Below are 11,231 nucleotides of genomic sequence, written 5' to 3' on the forward strand. Positions count from 1 at the left end.
GAAAGCTTTAATTATTTGGAAAAAAAAAAACCCAAACAAACAGAATGCCATTATGTAGAAATTGTAAAAACATCTTTAGTTTTTCACTAAAATGGAAAGATTAACTCATTAATTTGGAGAGTGTCAAGGCAGATCATATTCCACCAAAACAAAAAACAAGGAGGATTTGTGCATAGGAAAGTTGGGTTTTCAATCCAAAAAAAAAAGACTTTCAAAATTTACAGATAGTGCTCACAAAATCTATGATAATTTTTAATATACTGCAACATAAATCCTAATGAAATCTTTTGGCTGAGTGAGGGTGCTTTTGACATATTCTGATATAAAATTTGACTCCTTTTCTTTACTGTAAATCATAAAATGAAGAAGAATCAAATCTGTCTTTGTACATCTTCAAATTCAGTTATGTGTTTTTGCTTATTTGGACTGAATGCTCTTCTGAACAAGGAAGCATCTAGCATACTGTCAGCAATATACAAATATTGTATTTTTAATTTCCACCACTTTTCCATGGCCTTTCTTTGTGCAATAAAGTTTTCTGACCACATGAAAAGCATGTCAAAGTGTTGTAATTCAAAATGGTCATATAATTGTTCTTAAATAAACAAACCATTTATTTTCAAAAGGGAAGTTTTAATAGCTACCAGGCAAGACACACGGTTGGGAAAGAATTCTTTCCTCTGCCAGACTTGCCTGTTGACATGAATTTATTTTCTCAACAGGTACAAACATGTTATAAATAGTCTTTATTATTACAAGATAGCAGAACACAGGCCAGTTTATTTGTTCTGGTGTTAGAGAGAACATTGTTCCCAAACAACTGAAAATGAATACCTACTATTTCATAGAAATCATTTAACCCAAAAGAATAAGAATTGAGGAAATAACAATGAAATTGTTTTGTTAGTCATGGTAATAAAGAACATCATGATATCTACCAGCAATGTGGAATCAACAATATATATTTTTGTAATATCTGTTCAAGGGAAAAACTCGTATTTTATTTCCATGTCTGTGTTCTTGCATTTGCTCAACATATTGGAGAGTAAAATAATGGAAACCACAATTCTAGATTAATTAAATGAGCAGCAACAGAGGCTTTTATGTTACAGCATTTGTTTTCCCTAGAATATTTAGAATGCATTGATAGAGCTCAGGTACTGCAGTCTGGCCTGTGGCGTTCCATTGGAGATTCTTCTCTTCAGCTCTAATGTTTTGCTACAGTCTACCTCTGCTCACCATTCCCAAAACTGTTACTCCTCACACCAATATCTGAATGCCTTTTGTAAGTATAACATTTTATTCTGTCAGAGCTGCTTCTTCTTGCTCTTGAAATGGTATGCCCAGAAAGGGGATTGGAACCACAGGTTGCCCAGTCTGTGAACATTCCTGTCATGTTCCTTTAGTTCACTTCTCATCTCAGAAGAACAAGCTAAGTTTTTGCTCATTTTTCGTCAGCAGTGAGTTCTCTTTGGCAGTTGTAACAGAGGTAGAAAGAGCAGAAGTATCCAGGCAAGTATTCTGTATCTAAATTTTGAAAAATTGGAAATATTTGCACTTATTTCTGGGTTGTGGGTTTGGTTTGGTTTTTTTTTTTTTTTTTGTTTTTTTTTTTTTGTTTTTTTGTTTTTGTTTTTGTTTTGGGGTTTTTTTGGTGGGGGGAGGGTGGGTTTGTTGGTTTTTTAAAAATTATTTATGAAGTAGTCAACTCGGAAAGCAAAAATGGAGCTTTCAAAACCAGGAAGTACTTTGAAATGGGTGTGAGTATGCTTGTTATTTCCTCAGAGCAGGTCTGAGAATTGGGAATTTGGTAAGGCTTGAAACATTTAGCTAAAATCCATATGCTCAGAGGAAGGTTCAAATTTTTGTTGAAGTGCTTCTTTAAAGAGGGTATAAAACTTTACAGTGATAGTGGCTTTTTTTGATGCTTAATTAAGTTTTTTTTTGTTGTTGTTGAATACACAGTGCTCATCAAAATTTTTCTTTTCCAAGTACCTGAGGGCCCTCTTGATCTTTGTTTAGTGCAGGATGAAATCCAGCTTGTCATTGCTACATCTTCAGTTAACTAAGACAGTTCCTCTTAATTCCACCCTAATGGTAAATGGATTGCATCAGAAACATAATGGTGATACACAAACACTGAATAAACAACCTTAGGGCCAAATTCATGTTTGTTTGCTTGCAGAAGAAGAAAAATACAGCCTTTACATAAAAACTGCAAGCAAACCATCTCATAGCTCACTTTTCTGTCCTTCCTCAGCAAGCCATAAATACCTGCGTATAAATTCCTTTTACCTTTTTCTTGTACAGAATTAAGATGGATTTTTTTTCTTCCTGTCTTAATGACAGCCAGATTAAAGACCTGTTATTTGTCACTTGCATACCTGTGACTGTTTGTCTTAAGGAACCTGGGTAGCTCTGAGGTTCTGCAGACCCTGAGCAAAGGCTCTGAGCAGCTAAAGGACGTCTTAAGGCACTATAATGGCAGTTGTGAGAACAGACTGGACTGAATTATCTAATGAATATGTCACCCAACACTACTGGCAGGAAGATAAACAGATTCCTCTTACAGGTAAATGGTTCTCACAAATTATTACCTGAATTTCAGTGCATCCAGTTTTGTTGTCCTTGCAAAGGTCACAATTTTTAATCCATGCAAAATTATGTTGCCATGGGAGCCCCTGGTCTGGCACTTTATGCAACATGATAGTTCATATTAAATGAACTTAGAACATTAGTTGAACACAGGCAAGTGACAAATGAGCCAAAATGCTTTTATGTTAGTGATATCCTGCACTAGATGGTGCTCTGTATGTGGGTTTTATTAGGCAACACTACATTCATTAACTAGTACAACATTTCTTCTGATTAAGTTAATTATTAAATAATAAAAAATAAGGGAAAAATATTTAGGTTAACTTTGTCCTTAACTATTTTTTTAAATAATACATGAGTACCTGAGGTTACCTCAATGGTAGAAATTCAAGGCATCTAAAATTCACTTGAGGTACAGCTCATTTACGTAGGTAAATTGTGGTTTTGGTTTTTTTTCCTAAGTCTCCCATTACAACAGTAGTTTGTGTCTTCTGAAGAAGCAGAAACAAAACTATGCAATTTCCAAACACTACTTGAACTAACTTATCTGTACTACTGCATTCCTGCTGTGATTCTTCTACTGCTCTTCCCTGTTGGGATATCTTCTATTTTTCACATCTCAACTACTAGGAAATTCAAGGCAACTTCCCTGTAGTGAGGCCCATCTTTATATCATAACACAAATAATACAGCATTTGAATGTTTCTTGTGATCAAGAAACTGAGATTATGTGAATGCTTGTGGCACAAGCAGGATGAAGTGCTTGGGCCATACTGAATTCACTGCAGGGAGAACAGGAATCCATCTCCTGCCAAAATGCCATAGACCCATCTGGGAAAAATACTTCCTTACAGAAATCAGTGGGTTATTCATGTACTCAGAAAAAATAAAATTCATGTTGCATGTCACTGCTAGATGTCTTGCAAGTCCTATTCTGTAGGGTAGTATTTAAGTTAGAATTGTTAATGCTTGCAAGACATGCAGTCACATTGCCTTGTGATAAAAGGGTTTTTAATGATTGCAATGTATCTCTTTTCAAAAAAATTTTCTAATAACTTTGAGTATTTGATTTTAAATATATCATTGAAATTTTTGAAATAAGGCTATTTCAAATTGTTCCAGTTCTCTGTCACTGAATCCTACCTCTGTTACACATCAAGCTTAATGAAAGATCAAGAACAGGTCTCATCTATTTCTCTAACTTTTCCTAACAAGGGGTTAAGTATCTTATGAATTGATTTCACTAACCCTCTGACTCAATAGAGGAGAAAAAGAAAACAGAAAAATCATACCCATCTGGAAGAACAAAAGCCTCTCAAGCTAAAATTTCTAAGCAAAAAGCTCTTGGATACTGAAGGAAGGGAAGGGCCTCCTTCTTATGTTTACACAACCTGAATAAAACAAGTCATTAATAATACAACTTGGAAAAAATAGTCATTAAATATTTGCAATCCATGATAATAACTTAAAGTCTTTCTATTTCCCTTTAATATTCCCAACTTCCCAAAGCATTTGAGCTACTAAATCTGACATTAAAGTTTCATACATAAGAAAATAACTGGACACCTTTCCTGCTGTGCTTTTTTCTCTCCCCAAAAGAATTAAGAAAATTAATCTCATGCAAATCAATAGTGTCCAGTAAAGTTACTGTGGGGATTAATTATGTATGTCATCTGTTTCTCAAGCAGCTCATTTCTATTGTATCTCAAAGAAAACACAGCTTTAACAACAGACCTTTTCTGTTATTCTACTTTCTCATTAAAAAGACATCAACCACATTCATTATTTAGTATTCTAGAGTGAGTGTAGCCGTGTTAGTCTGGATGTGCTCTGTAATTCATCATATACTAATGACCAACCATCTTCTCTCATGTTACTGGAAAAATAAAAATATTTATGTATGTCCAGCAAGAGCTGGGAAAAGCTCCAACCAAGAAGACAAGAAAGAAATGGCCCAAAACATCTCAGGTGTACATGTTGATGCATGTGAGAAGAGGCTATATATTCTCTAGAGAGGTCACATGGTGTCTTTGTAATTTGTACACTAATTAACCCTCAACCCCAAAATTCAAGTGAAATTAAGACATCCTGCAGCTTTTCAAAGAACACCATCAGGAAAGACGAGCGATGAGGCTCATCCAACATAGGAAAAATTTCTGACACAAATAAGAAAGAGTGTTATGAAATTCACCGTTGAGATATTCTGGTACATCAAACAGTGACTGTACAGACTTCCTTAGAAAATAGCACCACCATAATGATTTCAGCAGATGAAATTTAATTTAAATGAGTATTTACTTTTGGTTCTTACTTAATGGGCATCTTCTTCGTATAAGACAGCTTTAAAGAAAATACTCAACTCTGTATCCTAGACGTCTCTCATGAAAAGCTCTTATGAGAAAATACAAAAGACTACCTGTTTCACAAGGACAGATGCCACATTATGGATCTGTACAATATCAGTGAGGACACTGATATTTTTTAAGTACATAGTGGAAGCTGATGTCTGGCAGCTGCCTTGTCTCTCTTGTCTCTGTTATTCACCTCCATTTTTTTAACAGGATCTCCTTTCAGTTGAATAGCATTGGAACCCAAAGTGTAAAATGAGACTTGGGAGAAGTCAGCTGCTAATAAAAGGTTCCACTGTCCTTTCTTGCTGACCCAATAATTTAAATGCAAGCAAGTCTGATGTGATATCAGAGAAAGCCTTAATTGAGGGGTACTTATGCTTACTCATTATAAACAAGTAAGTTTCAGCAGACTGCTTTCTTGGAAATGCTGTAATATAACATCCTCAGATACAAATGTGTTTCTTACATTATTTTAAGCAAAGCCTGGATTCTTCTCTGAAAGAAAAAAGTACTGCAGTAGTGTTTATTTCACTGCCTATTTTACCATCCAATCATTGTGTTAAGAAAACAAGTGACCAAAATGAAAATCCCTTCTTTGGGACACAGAGATTTTGAGATCAAGAAAAATCTGGAACCTTCTGACTCATGGATCTCATTTTATAAATATAAAGAATAAGCACCAAATATATATTTTTTCAGTTTAAGAAGTGAAACCTAGAATTTGAAGATGTGAAAGTAACAGTAACATTTTTCCCCATGACTTATATTCTCTGAATCATGTAGCAAGTAACTGAATTTTTTCATACTACCCTCATGTATGGGAAATATAATTTAAACCTTTTACAGAGCATACTGAAACCTCTTTAGAAAACATGCAATTCAATAATGATATTTTATTCTATTACTAGCCTAGCCTGATAGTTCTGACTGATCCTCGTCTATAAGCAAAAATCTTCAGGTTATTCACTAGAATAAAACCTTATTAACAGCAGTTCCTAAAATAAACCCCAGATAAGAAGAGAGGTTAAGGCTTTTGTGTACCCTTTGCATACAGGTTTATGTTAGGAGAACAGTTCCTTTTCAGAAGCATTCTACACAATGATTAATTCAGTCCCTGGGAGGGAGGTACTTTGAAAGTGTTCCAGAGTACATTTAAAATGCCCACCATTCTCCCTGAAAGATTATCTGTGCTAGCTTGCATCTAAGCTGTGTATGTAAAAGAAAGAAGTGCTGACTATACCAAAAAGCTCCACTATACTTAGCCTTTATTGTCTTCAGTTTCTGGGCTGGCAGGATTAATTAAGGAATTCTGAAGTTTTGACTTCCACAGAGAGAGAGTGCTGAGGAGGAAGAAGTAATCAGCTCTATTATACCAATCATCCATTATACCAATACTCACAGAGACAGGATCAGTAACTCTTAATGAAAGCACTGCCTGTTACACCCTTTTTAAACACTGCAAGCTGCTCATAGTAAATGGCAAATAAAACCCAGAAGTACAAGTTAGTGTGCACAGTATGATATTGCAGTCAATTTTCTATGATACATACAAAGTAGGGGAAATACAGGGATTCCTTGGGGAATTCTAGCCATTCTAGGTTTAGAAAATGCTATCTGTTACCACAGTTTCCATATCAGACCATGGAAAATTATAAAAACCGAAAAATGCCCATGGATAGGAGGTTCAGGAAGAAATTGTGGTTAAGGAGGGCGCCATGTGGGACAGCACAGATGAGTTATTCTTCCGCTGCACATTCCAGCTCTGACTCAGAAGCTCATCACAACAGAAAACATGTTTTTTTATAATTCCTTGTGCAAACTAACTGACATCTGCCTTCAAAACACTCCAACACTGCACCTTGGTGGCATATCTGTGTGCTAGTCTTAATTTCAGCTATAAGAAAGCAAGGAGCTAGTCACAAAAAACCAAGTATGTTTGTCTGTCTACCAATTTAACTTTTCTTTGCATTGTCCAGGACTACTGACCTATCCGAAAAAGGAACTGAGGTTAAATCAACAAAAGAAATACATTGCACAGACACTGCTAATGCTAATAATTTTTTAACTTTGTATGCCTGGCTTTTCCTTTTTTCTTACAATTCATTATACTTCAAATTAACACTTAAGACTGCACAATAACCAAAATAAGACATCTAAAATAGTAATTCAACATTTATCTATTTTATTAATAACTATATTTACATTGCCATTACAGTATGAAATATCAACAACACATAATTTCACAGATAAATCATATTGAATCCCAGGTTAAGAGTGCTGTAGACACATAATACATATCTGATCTGTCTCATTCACCTGTAATTCTCCAATAAAATAATGCTGTTCTTATTTCAGATATACCAGGTTCAACAGTAATCTTGTCCAGTTTGTAAAGGTGAGTAGCCTGAACCCTTGACAGGGATAAATTTTCCTCTGTAAGGTCTGTCCAACCATTAATACTATGCCAAGAACAACAGACTTAGGATTTTTTCCCTAGCAAAGCTTCCTTGATAAGTTACAAGTATAGGGGGAAAGAAAATTAATACATCAGGCCTGTTTTAAGGAAGATAAGGACTGGCTCAGAAATGAGTTCATGTTAAGATCTCTAAATTATCTAGGCTGCTATAGTTTCTTATTTGCACCTGATGTGTTTTAGCCCATGTTTTGGCAAAAACACATCAGGTGCAAATAAGAAACTTTTTTCCCTCCCATGGGATTATTTTCACTCTGAATTCCATCTGTATTTCCTAATCTTCTTCCTTGTGGTATGGTTTACCACCCAGAAGGGAAAAAAAATATGACATTAATTTTCTCGCTCCCAGTGGATTAATAACATTTCTTGAAAATGGCAGCCAGAAAAGACTTGTGCTTCCTTGCTTTTCCCTGACATCTTACTGTCCATTCAGTAACCTTTCATGCACAGAGAACATAATTCAATTTGAACCACCAAATCAAAAGAACATGCTATCCTCGCATTAATGTTTGAATTCATTTTTCTGTGTTAGAGGGGATGGGAAAGAGAAGGGGAAGGGGTTTAATTCCCCAGTTACCTGACTTAGAGCAATGAGGGGTAACTTCTGTCATAGGCTGCTGCAGTACAGCTTCCCCCACAGTATTTTGTTCTGTCCTTTCTCAGGAAGGCTCAGGAGGGGACATCTTGTTGCCACAGAGAACTGGTTCAAGCTTTTCTTCTCTGTTTTGTTGATGCAAGCTTCTGTTTAATACACCTGTATAACAATTACTCCCATTTTTCTGTTGTTTCTGTCCCCTTACATTTACCACAGTTAGTTCTGATTACTCCAGCCAGTGTGAACAATGGCATAATTTGCAATATTAAGGTTACTGAGTGTCCAATGAAAGACACATTCACATACACTGAGATTTGATAGCCATAGCAGTCATTACTGATAGAACAGGATCTAAGCAAAAGTAGTGTGGTACACAACATTACATCATCTTGTGAGCTCAGGAGCACCATCAAGTTAGCACCTATTAACAACTTACTGTGCATCAGCTGGTCTGCAGAAATTGTCAGTATATATTACTTTGCATTTGCTGTTGGAAAACCTTGTGCAAGTGTGCTCAGCCTCCTCTCCTGTCAGAAGGAGTCACATCACCACGTATTTGCTGCTGGCTAAGAGCCTATTCATCCCCACATCCACATTTACCATGTGCAAATGATACTTGCTAAATCCTGCTGACTTAATCTCACATCCAAGCTTCGCACTGGGAAGATGCTGCAATAGCAATATTATTTATGTGTTCTGTAATCATAGAAAAGTGACAAAAGCAAGTAATATTCAGCACCATTTAAGCAGCTGACCTGCTACAGATAAGAATGAAATTGCTTTGACTTCAGCAATTTATTTTTTTTAAGACATTAGGTCTATAGGGAGCTAGTGATGAAAGCACTGAAAAACAGGAAAAGAAACTGGCTGTATGATCTTCTCCTTCTATTAATTTCCCTTAAATAAATCTTAGTGCTAATCATTCTTCAGCAGCCCCCAGTTAACCACTCAGCTGAAGGCTTGGAGCTGTTGCAGACACAGCTCCTAAAGGCTCAGAACCATTTGTTTTCTGGCAAGACACTTTCAGATAGGTCTATGCAAATAGTCACTTGGAATTATATCTTCACCTTCATTTCTCTGCCACAGATGGTTCCTTTAACAGAAAGATCTTAAGGAGGACTTTTAGGAAAAAAGGTTATTTTTAATTAAAACAAAAAACACCCAACCCAAACAAAACCAAACCAAACTAACAAAAACCAAACCAAAAAAATCCACCCAAACCTGAAAACAAAACAAGGCAAGAATGTGTTGTGCTGTGTCTAACAGCTAGATTATCTCCCAGATCTCCAGCTTTCTGATTCAGATGCCAGCATCTTGCTTGAAGAAACCCTCTACTGTTGCCTCTTATTTGTTATCAGGTGCCAGAGAAATTTATTGTCAACCATTGTCTCTTTATCACATCAAATAACCCCATCAGCTAGCATCTCTTGGCACTTTTTTACAGGTCTCTTCCTCTCTCTCCTTGGACCAAATCTCTCATCACATTAGTGTTCTTTTGGTTATTTAAGTATCAGCTCCAGTTCAGCATGACTGAAAACCGGGATTCTAAATGTTCTTTCTGGTCAGTCGTTTCTTGACATCTACAAAGAACACCGCTACTCTGTTAGGAAGTGGGCAGGTTTGACTGGAAATATTGACACTGTGGCAATACATGACTCTCTCAAACATCTTCCCATGATCTGTGATTAAACCTTTCCTAGCAGCCATCCTCCCTGCCAGTACACTTCTGCAAGGTTTACCCATGTTCCTTGCTGTAATATCCCTTCCCCATGGACTTGACAAAGGCAATTAAATTCTTGACTGAAGCTATTGCATTACTGATAACTCTGCTGGTTCATCATGTTCACTATGCAACCTTCCCCCCTTTCTGCTCAGAATAACAAATAAGCATATTTGGGATTTTTTTAAAATAAATCTGCTTCTGTGAAAGTGTGTTTGCTTAGGAAACAGCATATGTGGAAAATTCCAAGGTGTAACAATTGGCACAGAACAGTACAGTTGTCATTCTGCATATGGCTATGTAAACTCATTGAAATGACACTAAAGAAAGGCGGAAGAAATTAGCCCATTTTTTATCTAACCACAAAAAAAGTAATTAAAGTCCTCTAGAAGAATATTTTCATATTTTCAATCCCTTATATCAGAAAAAAACCTTATATTGATTACTTGACATATTAATTAGGAATAAAGCAGTAAAGAGGTATTTTAACTCCACAGAAGATGAAAATTATGTTATTTGCCATAAGAAAATGCTTCCTAAAATTACTGAATAGATTTGTTCTTATGAACTGTGCTACAAACCATGAGCCATTTCTTAAATGTCCCTTTAAGAATAATGGAAGGAATAAATAATGAATAACACATGCAATGTAGAGGTTATCCCACAAATAATGGCCTGTGAAGGAAAGAGTTTATTGCATTAGGGAATCAAGTAAACTACAATTAGTCTAATTGTTAAAGCATTCAGAGTATTTTCTAGTTCTTCACCAGAGCTGCCTGTAAGTGGGTCTGAACCTTGCTTTACTGGAAAGCATATGGAAGAAAAATGACATATGTAACTAATTTAGCCGAGAGATGTGTGATCTGTACACCAGTACTTTTTGTGAGGATATACACAGTCTGATTGTTTTTTGAACTGTGGAGGAAAAATACAAGAATCCTTAGAATTATGTTACTTTTAGCTATTACAGGGAAAATCAGCAGCAGAATTTTAAGATCAAACCTAAATTACTATCCAAAGACATTTTCAACATTTTCAGCAGCCCCATTCAATGATTTTCTCTGGCATACCTCACCAATATGTTGTCAAGGCAGTAAGTACACAATTTAATTCAAATAAGTCATATGAATGTGAAGTTTGTGGTAAAAAAAATTTAAAGAATAGTCATTAGTAATTGAGCATCAGAAGATAATGAAGACTTTGAACTGTGGTGATATACTTTTCTGAAACCAAAATTGGCACTGGCCAGCAGAAAGGTTTGTTTTGTATTAATGCAGTACTTAAATAGTACTATTTAGGTAGTCTGCATAAGCAAAGGGGAACAGTACTCATCACTTGCTAAAGAATTTGAATGCAGTTATCAACAGTCATTACTGGCCCTCTCTCCGCCTCAAAAAACAAAAACAAACCCAAAAATCCAATGGAAAAAAAAGGCCCTAAAAAATCCCAACAAAAAAACCAAACCAACCATCACAACAGAGTGCTTTAACCTCCAGC

The sequence above is a fragment of the Ammospiza caudacuta genome, chromosome 4, assembly GCF_027887145.1.
Source record: "Ammospiza caudacuta isolate bAmmCau1 chromosome 4, bAmmCau1.pri, whole genome shotgun sequence".
NCBI classification, from domain to species: domain Eukaryota; kingdom Metazoa; phylum Chordata; class Aves; order Passeriformes; family Passerellidae; genus Ammospiza; species Ammospiza caudacuta.